A 14,312-nucleotide genomic window follows, 5' to 3' on the forward strand; every position below is an offset into this window, starting at 1 on the left:
CCTTAAAAAAGGGCAAAGACCACAACAGCCAGTGAAATAAGTCTAGCCTGCCTGTCCAGTATCACCCAGTTCAGTCCGTTCTGTCTTTGCAAAATTGTTCCTTCTCATGGATAAATCAGAATGAATGTTGTGTGGGACAAGGGTTCAGTGCAGGGTCAGTGGGGTGCTGGCGGAGGGGCTGAGGCTACGGGCCTTGGCCTGGGGTCCAGCCTGCGAGGGCTAGGACAGCTTCCAAGGCACAGCTGTTAATTTCTCGTATACTCTGGAGTATTATCAAGAGAGATAAATATACAGGGCTTGGGCAAATCCAAAAATCCACAAAATGCCTTTTGTGCTGTTTGACAAAATCACATAAATGTTTCTTTCATGTGAAATATCCTTGGTGTTTTGCTGATTCCACAGAGAAATGCATTCCAAGTGGTAACTGCAGTAACTAATAACTGCTACTGAAAGAAAACACACTGTAATGATATAGTGGCAGAGCTGGTACAAAAAATAGTCTTCATTAGGGTCGAAATGAGACAGATGTGAAATATTATGCTAGTGTTTCCTCAAGGGAAGCACTTAAGTAGTTCTTTGCTTACAGAAGTGTGTCACAGAGGGTTTGTGTCAACGTAACGTTAGCCCGAGTTATTTGTGTACGAGGAGATAACCATCTCCTTTTGGAATGTCACAGGTAGGCTTATCAGGTAGGGGAAATGTGGCGCAGCAGTAATGAGAGCCTTCAAAAGATGCTCTTTGTCCCCGGGCCTTGCTCTGGAGAACATGATGTCTTGAGGGGACACTGAGACAACGGGTGTCTGTATTAAGGGAAAAAGCAGCTATGTTCAGGTTACGGTATGGAAGAAGGTGCCCAGCTCGCCATAGTGTGCCCTGTGACCGGCACGGTACAGCGGGTGATGAGCCGACATCGGGAGGCCCCAGGTTTCACAGCGGTGTCTGGGGGGAATTTGGGGATCCAGCCTTCCAGGCGTGGAATGAAGTTAAGGACAAAGTCTCTGTCCCTCCCGCTCGCACTTTGAGCAAGTGGCAGAGAGAAGGGGCAAGTAAAGCACGCTGCAGCGCACCAGGCCCGTTTTCAGATGAACACTAGCCATAAAAACGATTGTTATTTAAAGAACTGTGCAAAGTTGGACTGGTTTAACTGAAGACTTGTTTTGTAAATTGATTTCACTAAGTTAGTTCAAAATGCCCATCAAATCTTGCCCCGAGTTAATATGGAGCTGTCTCAGGAACACTGGATTATGCTCACTGCGAGTAACTTTAAGCTAAAATCATGACCTGATCCAAATATGTCTGTGCTAGTCTTTATGCCAGGTGAATAGTTTCTGTTTAAGAACCAGTGATTGGTACAACGTGTGGCCAAAGGCCGTGATCTGTCTGTGGGCAGAGATGTTAGGTTTGATCTAATGAAGTCTGATGATTTCCATCAATGAACCCGAGATACAAAAAAGGCCACCTAAGAACTCCCCAGAGCAGCGACCTCTCACACAGATGGTGTCCCAAAAAATGCCCTTGGGATTTCTATCCCAAAGGGTTCCAGCTCTTTCTAGCCTTGTTGTGGTGTTTTTAATGCTGTCCTGTGACATCCAAGTGCTTTAATGCTGGAAGCACCAGCTGGGGGTAAAACACACTTTTATTTCTGAGCAAGAAATCAGTGGGCAAGAAGGCAGGCCAGGGTTTCCTTCCCTTCTCCAAGCAGGCTTGTTTGGCTCAAGGACTGCCTCTGAGGGTACAGAAATCACACCAGCACCACGAGGAGCTGGTCTCGGCTCAGTTCTGAGCGCTGGTGCAGTGCAGGCACCACCACGGACACCCAGCCGTGCCGGCAGCGCGGTACCCGCGGACACGGGGCGAGGGCAGGCCGCGGGCCTGGCCGCAGAGCCTGATGTTGAGTGTTTCTATAACCAGCGTTCTTAGAAGCCAAGGAGAAACCTCATGCTCCAAAAGCACCTATTAATATGTAATAATCAAATTATTATTTTTAAATTTTAACGCAAAAGAATACACATTTTGTACACTAACGCAAATGCATAGGAAGTGCTGGGCGCTAGACTGCAAGTACCAATCCGTGATTCTGTTCAGCTTCAAAACAGAAATGCTTCGAGTTTTCTTTTAATTTCTATTCCAAGTCATTTCTGAATTCTATAGAAGTTTCCCATAAAAGGGCTTTGTTTTCAGCTGTGGTGCCTGGTTTTCCTGAGAGCGCAGCAGAGGGGATGGTTCGGTATGCCGTCATACTGAGCTGGTCATGTAAGCAAATTCTTTTCTAAAAGGAGGTGTCGGGTTGTTCAGCCAGCTGAAGTAATCCAGTTGGCAGGAGAGTGGCTTGAATTAGGCAGAATTTTAAAAACACTGTGGTTCTTTGTTTAACAGCCAGGTTCTACAAAATTAGAGTGTCCCGAGTTGGAAGGGACCCACAAGGATCATCGAGTCCAGCTCCTGTCCCAGCCCAGGACAGCCCCAGAGTTCACACCATGTGTCTGAGGGCATTGATGAGCTCCAGCTCTGAAATAATTTCTCTCCCCACCCTCCCCGAGCTGTCCCCCTTCCGTCCTGCGTGTCCCCACAGCTCCTCACTGCCCTGCTTTGGCCCGTGCCAGTGGGCGCTGGAGTCGCTCCGCACGTCCCCTGTGGCGACCGGCTCGGCCCGGAGCTAGGCCAAGGTCCCCCGCCCGGTGTGAGCTCGGGGGGCGAGGCAGCCCCAAGGAGGCTGATGTCTCGGTGTCGGTGCTCCCGTCCCAGCGTGCGTGCCCCTGCAATAATCCTCTTCTCTCTGGGGCGAGGGCCGGGTGTCAGGGATGAGCCCTCAGCAGGAACGCTTTTTTCCAAAGACATTTCTTCCCTTCTCCGTGGCCGTGCTCCTCTTCACACCTTTCCTGCTTTGAGAAAAGCACCACTGTTGGTTAGTGGGTTCCTCTTTAGTGGGGAATATCACTTTGATCTGTGTTGCTTGAAACCACGCAAAGTTTGCTCCAAAGCATGTCCTGCAGGGAAAGGGCTCTGAGATACCGATCACACCGGGTAAGGCCTGAATCTCCTGGGCATTCTCCCTCCACACTGCTCTGCTGCCTGGCCTTGCCTTGCCTTGCCTTGGCCACGGTGTGCGTCCGGCAGCAGCAGCTGGGAGGACAGGAGGGGGTGAGGGAAGGTGTCCTGGTTTCATGGGGATAAAATGTATAGGATCACTTTTCTGCTCCGTGCTGTTTCAGTGTGTGCCCAGCTGTGGGCTGGTGATCGAGGCCATGAGCAGTTAAACCCAGGGCAGCTGCCCCAGGCTGGCCCAGGTGTGTGCTGGGACATTGACCTCAGGGGCACTATAAATGGGGAAGCTGCTGGGGAGGGGGGCTCTTGGCTCTCATGTCTTCTCCCTCCCTTCTCCTCCTTTCTCCTCAACGATGGTGATCCCTGGAGGTACTTGCCATCACTTTAAGAGCTAAGTATGATTTTGTGTCTTTTGTATTAATATTGATATTGGTTTTCTTATTTTATTCAATCTGTTTAAATTTCAACCCACAAGTCTCCCTCCTTTTCCCCATTCCCTTTCTCAGCTGGGGAGGGGGCATTGGGTGATAGAACAACTGGTTGGTGTTTAGCCCTCGGCATGGGCTAAATGGAGGCAGAAGGTCGTGTACCAAATACCCTTCCACGCTGCATGTCCCTGCATTTGATTTGTCATTTGCTTTCCATTTCAGGTCTGCTGTTTTCTGGTTGGAGTATTTTTTTGTAGTCTGCACTATAAGAGAACACACACATGAAGAAAGGAAGAAGTAAATGGCAAGCAACGTACAGGCATAGTCTGGGGAAAGGATGGCCTGCCTTCCTCAAGCGTGCAGACCTGCTGCGGAATACACGAGGTAAAAATAGGAAGCAGAGTACTAAAACAAAGAGGGAGTAAAGATTAACACAGGGGACTTGGTGGCCTAAATATAGACAATTCTGCCTCTCTCCAGTGACTTACAGTAACAGAGAATATTCTGCAGCCAGCACGATTTGGCCAGTACCCAAAATATAACACAGAGACCTGACAGGAGGGATTGCAGCTAGAAAATGTGGATTCTCTTCAGCACAGCTGTCATATTATACTAAGCCAGTTACTTCCCTTTAATCCTAATTAATACTCTCTTTTTGCATGCTGAGACGGGTTCTCTGGCCAGCAGTAATTCGGGGGGCCTGCTGCTGCTCTCCCCGGGGGAGCCCTCTCTTCCTCTGTGCTCCTTCCACGAGGAAGCAGCTGAAATCATGAATGAAACGTTGCTGATATTAAAGGGAGCTCCTGGCATCCACCCCAGCAGACGAAATCAACGTATCATTCATTAAAGATACCCACACTTATCCAGGGGACACACGCTGCCAGACTGTGCCAGTTCAGGGCTGGGAGAAGGAGAGGGACAAGGAGAGGGGGAAGCAGAGGTCTGCCCCTGCTAAATACAGACTCCTGCCCTGCCTGCCAAAACCACCCCAGCCCCTGGGCTGCCCTGAGGGTGCTTGCTCCCTCCCGTGCAGCCTGGGAGAGACGCCACCAGACCTCTGCATTTCGACCCCAAACCACTAAGTAATGTACCAAATAAATACATTGTGTGGGAGGGAGGGAGACAAGCTGAGAGCTAGTGTCTACATGCCATGCTCTTTTGGGTAGCGCTGATGCTCACAGACATGATTTTATTCCCAGCATTTTTCAAATCCTGTGATTTACTGCAGTTTGCAAATACACACAGTAACCAGAAGTTATTAAATGTAGCTGATTTTAAAGGACAAAGTGTCTTTTACCGTATATTTTCTAGTTTTAGACTGCTATTAATGGGGACAAACAACATGTTTGTAGTCTGAGAATACTGAAATGGTTTGGTCTCTGTTTTTTTCTAATTATAGAATTTCATATTTACTCTAAATAGATCTCCATGTGCATGTTATGAAATATTTCATTCCAAACACGAGTACAAGATAAATGCAGTTGGAGTGGATCTTGACTTGCATCAAGAAATCAAAGCAGGCATGAAGGGAAGAGAGTACGGTACGTCAAACAGCAGGTTTTTAACCGTGCAGAAAGGACTGATAAAAAGATGTTGTGTTTGCACTTCAGCAGAGAAAACCGTGGGTGTGTGATGGGCAGTTCTAATATTAGAAATCATTAGAATGAGCACACTTTTTCTTAAAGAGCCTGTATTTCTGTGGGGCAGTGCGGGTGCAGGACAATGCTGTGAGTGGCGCAGGGCGCTTCCTCCTGCCCCCAGCTCGTAGCCGTGCCCGTGGGGGCTGCGCCGGGTGCTGCTGTCACTCGGGGGATGCTCCGTCTCAGCCAGGGTCTTCTGGGGAGGGCTGGTGAGTTCCTGCGCTGCGCGAGGTGCTGTGCAGCCCGCAGATGCCCCCTTTGCTGGGCTCTCAGCCAGAGCCAGGCAGGGGACGCGAGGGGAGAAGGGGAGCTGGCTGCAGCTGTGTGTGGCACCCACTGTCAGCGACAAACGAGGAGGGTCCGGTTCAGCGAGCGTTCCTCAAGCTGCCCTCCTGCTGCCAACAGCCCAGTATCTTCAGCACTCCCCTGGCCCAGGAGCCGCCAGTCCCTTTCCTTGGAACCCTCCTGCTGACGAAAACACCCAGAATACCTCTTGTTCTGTCTCTGTCTCTCTCCCCTGCAGCCCCTTTATGGAGCCCAGCAGTTCTGGCTCATCCACCATCTCTTTTGGTCCCCAGGGCTCTTCCCGGCCCACACAAAGCTTCGTGGCTGGTAGGTCTTGTGCAGCAGCAGCGGGCCTCACCGTGACTGTTGTGTGGGGCAGGATGGGTTGGCCATACGCTGGTATCTGTAGCGTTATGCAAATTTTCGTGTCTGGGAAAGTTACCTAATTAAGTCATGCTCCTTAGATGCCTCAGATGGGGTTTCTCAGAAATTGTCTTTGAGCTGGTGCTCGCTGCTGTCACCAGCACGTGCCCAGGGAGCAGCTCAGCTGTGTGCGCCGCCCAGCAGCCCCGCTGACGGCTGCGGTGCCAGGGGGGCACAGCTCCAAACGCCACAAGCTCTGGGGTCTGTGCTGCCGTGGGGACGTCTGGGGGGACCTTCTCCCGGGAGAGCCACGCTTCCCCGGGGGAGCAGGAGGACCCATCTGCACTTCGGCTGTTGGCCAAATCAGTTAGCTGGATAGCAAACCTCCGAACTAGGGCTTTTCTGCTCAGGAGTTCTAGAAGAATCTGAAGCCCACCCTGCTCAGCTGACCACAGCCTGGATCTCGCTGTGTAAGTCAGCACTGATGGCTGGGAAATGGAAGCGGGCAGATGCAGCTAAGCCTTCTAAAAGGCTTCCGAGGTAATCCGTTGATCTACCGATTAATGTCAAGCTTTACCAAACACCCTCTTGGGAACTTCATTTGTGTCGTTACTGTTTCTGTTCCTTTATGGGCTGCAAAATGCTGGGAATAGCGAGTACTTTCCAGAAGATTGGAAACGTTTTTGAGATCTGATGCCTCTACTGGAAATCTCTGAAACAGTCTGCAAGCATGTGGTTGGAGTGACACAGTCAGCCCAAGTGCTCGAGCTGCCTTCCCTGAGGAGCTGATAATGACAGCTCTTGGGGACACTGTTGGGCTGGACGAACCTCAGACAGATTTTACGTCCCTGTGTCTTCGACAGTGTCTAAAGCCTGAGGCAGTTTGTGTTCTCCAGAAGAGAATGGAGGAGTCACCTTCATCACCCTGATTTGTGCAGCGTGTTCCCAGCAGAGGTGCGGATCCTTGTGCAATAACGACAGCTTTGCAAAGGTTACTTTTCATGGAAGCTCCAGAAATAATCAGTAGATCTCGGCAGTCCGAGGCCGTAGGCAGGAGGAGGAAGGAACAGTGCACTGCTACAGTTTATCTGATCTGCTTTTATTTAGTACGTGCCCCCAAGGGACATCCTTGAGCTTTTCCAGTCATTGTGCCTCTGACAGCTCCCCCAAAAGCAATGAGTACGTCTAGCAAGTGTCCGAATGCCCTGAAACCCAGTGAGTTTTATCTTCAACCCACATCGGGAGCAACTATAAGGAGTAAGTGCTGTTTTTCTAGATTTGGTCAGGTGTGTGGCAGGTGACTGCTCTGCCCAGTACACTGGTAAGGTGCTTAATGACTCTGCACCCAGGAAGAGCAGCAGCAGGAGGTTCGGATGACAACAGGTAACTTCTGTTCAGCCCTTGGCCACGTAGATCCGTAGCCAGCGTCGGTCATCTGGAGTGCACAGAAAGCCTCGTGCAGCTTCACAGGAGAGCTGGCCGTGTTCCTCGTTCTTCAGAGGTCCCTCAGCAGCATCCCCGAAGAAAACAGGGTGAAACGAGTAGTTTAATTCTCGGGCAACAGCATGTTGCCACTGAAAAGATTTCTTCCAGCCTTGAATCTGCTCTTTCATCTTCTCCCTCTAAGCCAGCAGTACCTGTCACATGTATCTGACCACAACCACCATCGTATTTGGGTCTGTGTGGTGATGGTTGTCCAGGGTCTGGAAACACTTGTGCACGTTCACGGTTACGGGCAGGGAAGGAATCCTGTGCGGTGCAAACTGCGTAACCTTTGTAGTGTTTGGAGCAACGGTAAAGAATTTGGGACTGGGAACTCACTGCATTGTTATTTATTGGTATTGCATTCCAGAGGACAAACCAGGGCCTGACTGTGCTAGGCTTTGCAATTTAAAAAAGCTTTAATGAATTTGCAGCCTAAGTGGCATTGTTCTGTTCTCGATTACAAGTTGGTTTTCAGAAAACAAGGCCAGTTTATTAAATTAAAATCTCTCATAAAATAGAAATTTTATCTAGCAAAGTCCCTCTGTGCTTCCATTCTTAGGATAAAACAGATTTATTTACTTCTGTAGTTGAAATTGCACATGTTAAAGAAGAGCGTAAAGTTTCTTTAGTTTTGTTTGATGTTCTTTGTCTAGTTTTGTATTGCGTGACCATCTTGTGGCTGTAACCCTTGTCAGGTCATTTAAATCGATGTATTGGGATTTGTAGATTGTTTTTCATATCATGATGCAAATGTAAAGTAAGCCTTTGTTTGTTTGTTTTGCAGAAGTGACTGAGAAGTGTAAGGATCTACTGAGAAGTGTTTGAAAATCTCCGCCATTCTCAGGGCAACGGTGAGCAACAGATTTTGCACGAGGAGGTGCCTTGTGAGGGTGGGAGTCTGGGAAGGAAAACACAGAGGGAAATGCTGCAGGGTCTGGGGCAGGGGATGCACGGGGCCAGGGAGTTAGAGACGTTTGCAAAGCCACCTTGGTCTTTGCCTGGTTTCTGTGGGCTTTCATTTAACAAAGAAAGTAGCTGGAAAAATTACTCGGAAATATTTGACCTTCCAAAAGGCCTTTAAGGCACAATTACCTGGTGTTCACTGAACTGGTTCATGTGGTTCCCTCTCTAAATGATTTTCTAGGTTCACCCATGTGTGAAAAGGGGTCTGATTATATGGGGGAGGGCAAACGAGAAAACAAACTTTGGGAAGGAGAGAAATGCACCAGGGAATTGTACTGGTTGTGTTTGCTTCAAGGGAAGGAAAGGGCAGATGAACGTAGCCAGCTGGAAGGAGCTTTTTGGCTTTGAGTTTCAGAAGAAGGTAGCACAGGAGAGAGGTGAGGTGTCGGCAGCGCTCGGTGTGAGCTGTGTCGTGGAGTTGGGTGGGAGCTGTAGCCTACACCCTGCTGAGCTTTCTTAGCCAGGTGACAGATTCTTTTTTTCCCCAAGTACAACAAGAATACAACCACAATCCTGCTCTCCCCAATGCCGTTTCCTCCCTTTGGCCCTTGGTTGCCCGGCACAGAGGAGATCTCTTGGTGTCCAGCCCCCAGTGCCCACGCCAGGGCCCGGCCATGCCCTCGGCAGCGTTTCGGCTCTTCCCACCGCACGCTCCTGACACTGGAGCAAAGCACAGGAGTTATCTCGGGCTGCAATCTCCATCAGGCTTTAGGGAAGGTACTTTTTTAAGGAAGTAAATTCCATGGTTGGCACAAAGTGCCTCTACCATGGACTCTTTTCAGTGGAAGGTGTAGATAACCAGGTGCACATAAAAGCATGACTTCGATAGTTCAGTGTTGGCAGAGCCACGGAGCAGCGTTTCACGTGCTGCCCCTCTGCTCTGACTGGCTGGCAGGATCGAGGGGTGCGCGGAGACGGGGCGAAAACAGCAACACCTGGAAACTCGGAGACTTCTTGGAGCTGGGGAGTTGCATTCCCATCTTCAGTGAGAGAGCACGGTGCGCGAGAGGCAGCGCGTTTGTACGGAGTAAAGTTATTTTAAATAATCTTGGAACTTAAAAATCAACAAAAGCAAGTGGTCAGTACCCTTCTGTCTGCGTTATCTGACAAAAGGAACAAATTCTGAGACAGTAGAAAGACAAGAGCATTAACTTGGAATAAAATTGTCCTTTGGGGACAAAACAAACCATGAAGAATAAGTGCTCGTGCGAGGTCTGAAGGCTGAGGCGGTCCCAAAGCGGTGGTCTTTCGTCTGTTTTCCGTCAAGTTCAGGAGCAACTCTGAGCAGGATTTGCCTCAGTTTAGGGAGGCAGGGAAAAAGTCATCTGTTATAAGTGAAAGAAGAACCCTGAATAAGCAGGTTTTTCAAAAAGCCCTTTCTTTCTCTTCCTAGACAAAACATCCAGATCAGAAGCGAATGGTGATTGAGGAAAGCGCTCAAGCACGTGGTTACAGCAGCTCCCAGACTCCCTCTGACAGCAGCTCCGCTGGAAGGCCGGGTTAGTTCCAGCTTGTAGCAGCATAAATGTGGGATGGTGGAGTTTGTCAGGCTCGTGCCTCCTCCTTTTGGAGGCTGAGCAATGTGCACGCGCTGAATTCATGCCTGTTCTGGCAATTTGTGCGCCTGATCCTCACACGTACCTGTTCGCCTTGGCCTACCCCAAGCGCACCGAGCTCTGCCCAGCTGATGGCAGCTCGCTCTGGGCCACAGACGGGCACTTCAGCTTACCAGAGGGGCTGCGTGGACCTTCCCTGCCTTCCTGCAGCGCCTGCTGCCTGTTAGCAGCTGGTCCCGACAGGAGCTGACGCGGGCACGGGCGAGTCTGGCTGTGCAGAACTGCACTCCCTGCATTTCTGACTGAAGGGTATGTGCTGAGTAGTGAAACTATGGCAGAGACCGAAATATTTGAGAGGTTTCTGCTGGAGCCTGCTTTTAACTGTCTGTAGCCCTGTTTGGGAAAGGGCTGGAGTTAGTACGTGCTTTGGGCTTGAATTTGCACTTCTTCAGTCTGGGAGGAAGAATGGAAGAAATGCTCTGAGAGCAAATTCCACGTACGTCTTCTGCCATCTGCTAGTAGCATGTGCGAGCAGCTCTGCTGCCAGAGCCCGGGGGACAGAGATAACAGCACTGTGGGAGAAGACTGCACTGCTCTGAAACGAGACTCGTGTTCCAGATGAGCCGAGAGCTCAGCACCCGCTGGGGCCGAGCCTGGGCCAGGTTCTGCTCACCAACACTCGCGTAGACGCAGGACAATGTCACTCAAACTAGCGTGAACCCTTACGGGGCAACGTTGTTCCTGCTGAGCCTAAAGAGCGAGTAAGTTTTATAATCCATTTAGTATGATGGCCTGGTTGGAATCCCAGAGATGAAATGGTTTAGGGTGGGAGGAAGGACAAAAGCTGAAGAGCTTCTCCACTGAAACCACATTGAGGAAAAAAACGTGGGGAGTCCAGACAGCGGCGAAACTCCGAGGAGACTCGGAGCTGACCTTCCCGTGGCTCTTGTGTCAAGTCTCATTTGTGCGACGCACGTGTCAGCGCACCCTTCACCTCTGCAGCAGTGGCGACGGGTCAGAGCTGCCCCCGTCCCTCTCCGGTGCCTCCCTCCTGCTGCGCAGCGGGTGCGCGGGGCAAGGGGTAACCGTGAAAAATGGGATTTACTGGTGTGAACTCTGAGCTCTAACGCAGCCTCCCTCCTCACCACGTGGCTGGCACGGCGAAGTTGACAACACAGAGAAATTCTGTGCCGTACCGATCTGGTTTGCAATGGCTGGGCAGCAGATGAGACTGGTTATCAGGAAGAAAAACGATGAAACAGAAATAGTGTGAGACGTGCAGGTAACATGGCAAAAAAAGGTCTAAGAATGATGACAGGATTCTTGTTGGTTTGATACAGCCTGTTAGAAAAGACCCTGGTAGAGAGCACTGTGATTCTGCTTGCAGTCAGCTCGGTTTCACCCTCCTCCAGGACTTAGCGTGTGATATTTCAGAAAAATGTTATTAGTAGATCTGAGAAGTGTTTAAATCTCAGTGTGGGACTGGTACAAGGACGGTCTGGTTGCTCTCGGAGGCAGAACAAAGCAGTAAAAGGTCTGTGTTTTGCCTTAGCTGACTGGAGGGTGTATTTGTGCCGTTACCGCCGGAGCAGGAGGGGACGTGACATCCCAGGAGGGTTTCTGCACAGCTCACTCCTTTTCTGTGGCCCCCTTTTCTGCTTGGGAGGCTTCCTGCGTTTTTCAGTGGCACCTGTGGCGCTGGAACCTGGCACCGAGTTTCCCACTTGATGTTACATTATGAAATAGTTAATAACGTTTTTAGGGAGGGAGGGGAGCTGTTTATCAGCAGTTTTTGTGTCTCTCACGTCTCTTATTGCCCTGTCAGTGTGATTGTGTGTGTGTCAGTGCTGGGTGAGCAGGGACGACGCGAGCGGGAGCGCTGCGGGTGCGGCCGGTCTCCGCGGTGTGATCGAACGCGCCGGCGCGGGCTCTGTGCTCCCCGGGCACCCAGATCTCCGGGCGGGTGAGGCAGCCACGATGTCTGTGCAGGGAGTGCAGTTTCTACCAGAGGTGTGTAAGCTCCTGGTTCTTGCATCACTCCTGAAATCCTAAAATAGCATTGCAGAGTTTCTCGGGAAGGTTCTTACACGTGTTGATGATTTGCATGTTCCTCTGGATCTACAGAAACTTCCCTGGCTGCAATTCTTTCTGTGAGAGATGCAAATTCATCATTCCCAAACGGTGGCGTGTTCTTCCCATCGAAACCAAATGCTCTGGTGACAAGGGGGCACTAAGCAAATCCCCAGATCTGAAGGTGTCTTCAGACGTATGGACAGGTTGGAGCTCCCTCTGTGACCGCCGCTGCTCCAGCACAAAGCACGTGAATTACCATTCACCTGCTAACCCTGAGATAACGCCAACGCCGCGAGGTTCAGCCTGGTCAGACACATCCATTACCTGTCCGTGACACCGCGTGTGTCACACGAAGCAGCGTGGGCTCTTACACGAGGGAGCTCTGCTGAGCAGCTCGGCACTCACTGCCAGAGAAGACCCCTCAGAAATCCCCGTTGCCGTCCCTTTGTGCCACGGCTTTCCCACTCCTCCTCTCCTAGAAGCTGTCCCTAGTCCTCGTTCTGAGCTTACTGACCAGAGCTGAAGGGACTTGCTGTGTCACCAGCCACAACCAGGGTACGCGGGGTGCGCAGCCCTTCGAGAGTAAACAGCCTTTTACAGCAGGATCATAAAAATCTTTGGGGCGCTCAGCAGCAAGTTGCCTGCGGCTTTTCGCCCTTCTATCTCCAGGAGCTGTTGCTCAATGAGGGACTATGTGGTGCTTTGTGCGAACCAAGGGGCAATTGTGAGCAGCTACTTAAATAGCCCTAATTATGTTTAGGGAAGGCTGTTCCCTGAAAGCTGCTCCAATCTGTGAATAAACACATTGCCACAGGTGACCACCTGATCTGTGCATGTGGACCCAAAAAAAGCCAGGTCGCTAAGTTTAAATACCTCAAAATAAAGCTGAGCAGACACCAGACGCCAGCAGCTGTGCCTGCTCCGAGCACGCTGCCAAAAGCAGCCTTGTCCAGGGGCTTTGTAGTGGAGGAGAGTGCAGCTCAGGTCCTTGTGGCATCGCAGGCGACCACATAATGTTTGGCCAGCCCGTCACGCACCCCTGAGGGGACTAGTGGCCTTAAAATACAGGCCCTTAAATACCGCCCGGACAAAGAGAGATGGAGAAGGGGCTGGGCCCCATGAACGGGGGGATGGAGAAACCTGATGGCTTATTTTATTTAATCCTTTTGCAAACACACTCAGTGGCTGCTGAAGCCCAACTGCAGCCCCGCACACTGGCCCGGAGCTCCCCGGGGACGGCGCGTCCCCCTCCCTGCCCGGAGCCGCGGGGCCGGGGGGCACAGCTTCGGCCCCAGGGTACCCCCTCCTGAGTGGTGCCCAGAGGCTGTAAGACCTCGCGGGGCACCTGACGATGTCACTTTTGTCTCTCCACCACAGGAGCCCACCGGGGAGCTGAGGCAGCCCCTGGCCCTGGCTGTGCCTGGGCGTTGGGAGGATCCGGAGGACGGTCCCCACTCAGCTCGGACTGACCGTGCAGCCACTCCACAGCTCGTCCGTGTCTCCGGGAGGCCGGGCTGGGCAGCAGGAGCCCTCTCCAGCCTCCTGGGAAAGCTTGGTGCTTCGGGCGGAGCTGAGCCCCATCCTGCTCCAGACCACCCTGGTGTGTACCCCCAGCATGGAGTCTGCCCCTGGGAGAGGGCTGGGACCTGCTCGGCTCTGCCGGGCCCACTGCGGGGCCAGAGAGGCCACCAAGCCCCGGGGGACACGGAGAAATGGCAACATCCCGGTGTCTGTCCGCAGCAGTCGGGCAGTGAGCAGGCGAGCGGGGCTCAGGTGAGCAGGGGCTGTCCTGGTTTCATGGGATAAAATTTATAGAATCAAGTTTCTGATAGATTTTGTTTCAGTGTGTGCCCAGCTGTGGCTGGTGATCGAGGCCATGAGCAGTTAAACCCAGGGCAGCTGCCCCAGGCTGGCCCAGGTGTGTGCTGGGACATTGGCCTCAGGGGCACTATAAAAGGGAGGGCTTGGGGGGAGAGGCGGGGTTCTTTTTTCTCTCTTTTCTTCTCTCTCTCTTTCCCATTCCCAAGGATTGCTGTTCCTGGAACAACCTGCTGCAACTCTGTAGCTAAGTATAATTTTGTGTGGTTTGTGTTATCATTGATATTGGTTTCTTTATTTTATTAAATCTGTTCAACTTTAACCCACGAGTCTCCCTTCTTTTCCCAATTCCCTTCCTTGCTTGGGGAAGGGACATGGGGTGAGAGAAAAACTGTTTATTGTTTAGCCCCGGGTGCGGGCTAAAGGGAGAGAGGGGCTCAGGCGAGCGGGGCTCAGCCCACAGGACCAGCTTCCAGCTCGGCCGTGGCCCTGTGCTGCAGGATTTTTGAAGGAGAAAGTCTGTGACAGAGGGGACAAACGTGGAGCTGTTTAGCGGCGTTGGGGGTTGAAGGGTTCACGGTGACAGCTGAGATAAGGCTGGGCCTGGCTCCGGGCCCGCTCCCTCCCTGCACTGCCGGCCTTCTCCGGGAGCGAGC

The 14,312-nt window shown here is 51.6% G+C and overlaps 1 long non-coding RNA gene across 10 annotated transcripts in view; it reads left to right on the top strand.

The window, feature by feature from the left end:
• Nucleotides 1-13,978, top strand: part of LOC137666151 (uncharacterized) — a 56,547-nt gene extending 42,569 nt beyond the window's left edge. For 7 of the 10 annotated variants that reach the window (XR_011048605.1, XR_011048604.1, XR_011048602.1 and 4 more), the window contains 5 exons: nt 3,696-3,857; nt 4,896-5,014; nt 8,031-8,097; nt 9,603-9,708; nt 13,216-13,978. This is a non-coding gene — a long non-coding RNA (uncharacterized lncRNA). Of the gene's footprint in view, nt 1-3,695; nt 3,858-4,872; nt 5,015-5,636; nt 5,726-8,030; nt 8,098-9,602; nt 9,709-13,215 lie in introns of all 10 variants that reach the window. The other 3 variants (XR_011048606.1, XR_011048608.1, XR_011048607.1) reach the window with 3 other exon arrangements.
• Nucleotides 13,979-14,312: the final 334 nt, after the last annotated feature.

This window comes from Nyctibius grandis, chromosome 8, assembly GCF_013368605.1.
Source record: "Nyctibius grandis isolate bNycGra1 chromosome 8, bNycGra1.pri, whole genome shotgun sequence".
NCBI classification, from domain to species: domain Eukaryota; kingdom Metazoa; phylum Chordata; class Aves; order Nyctibiiformes; family Nyctibiidae; genus Nyctibius; species Nyctibius grandis.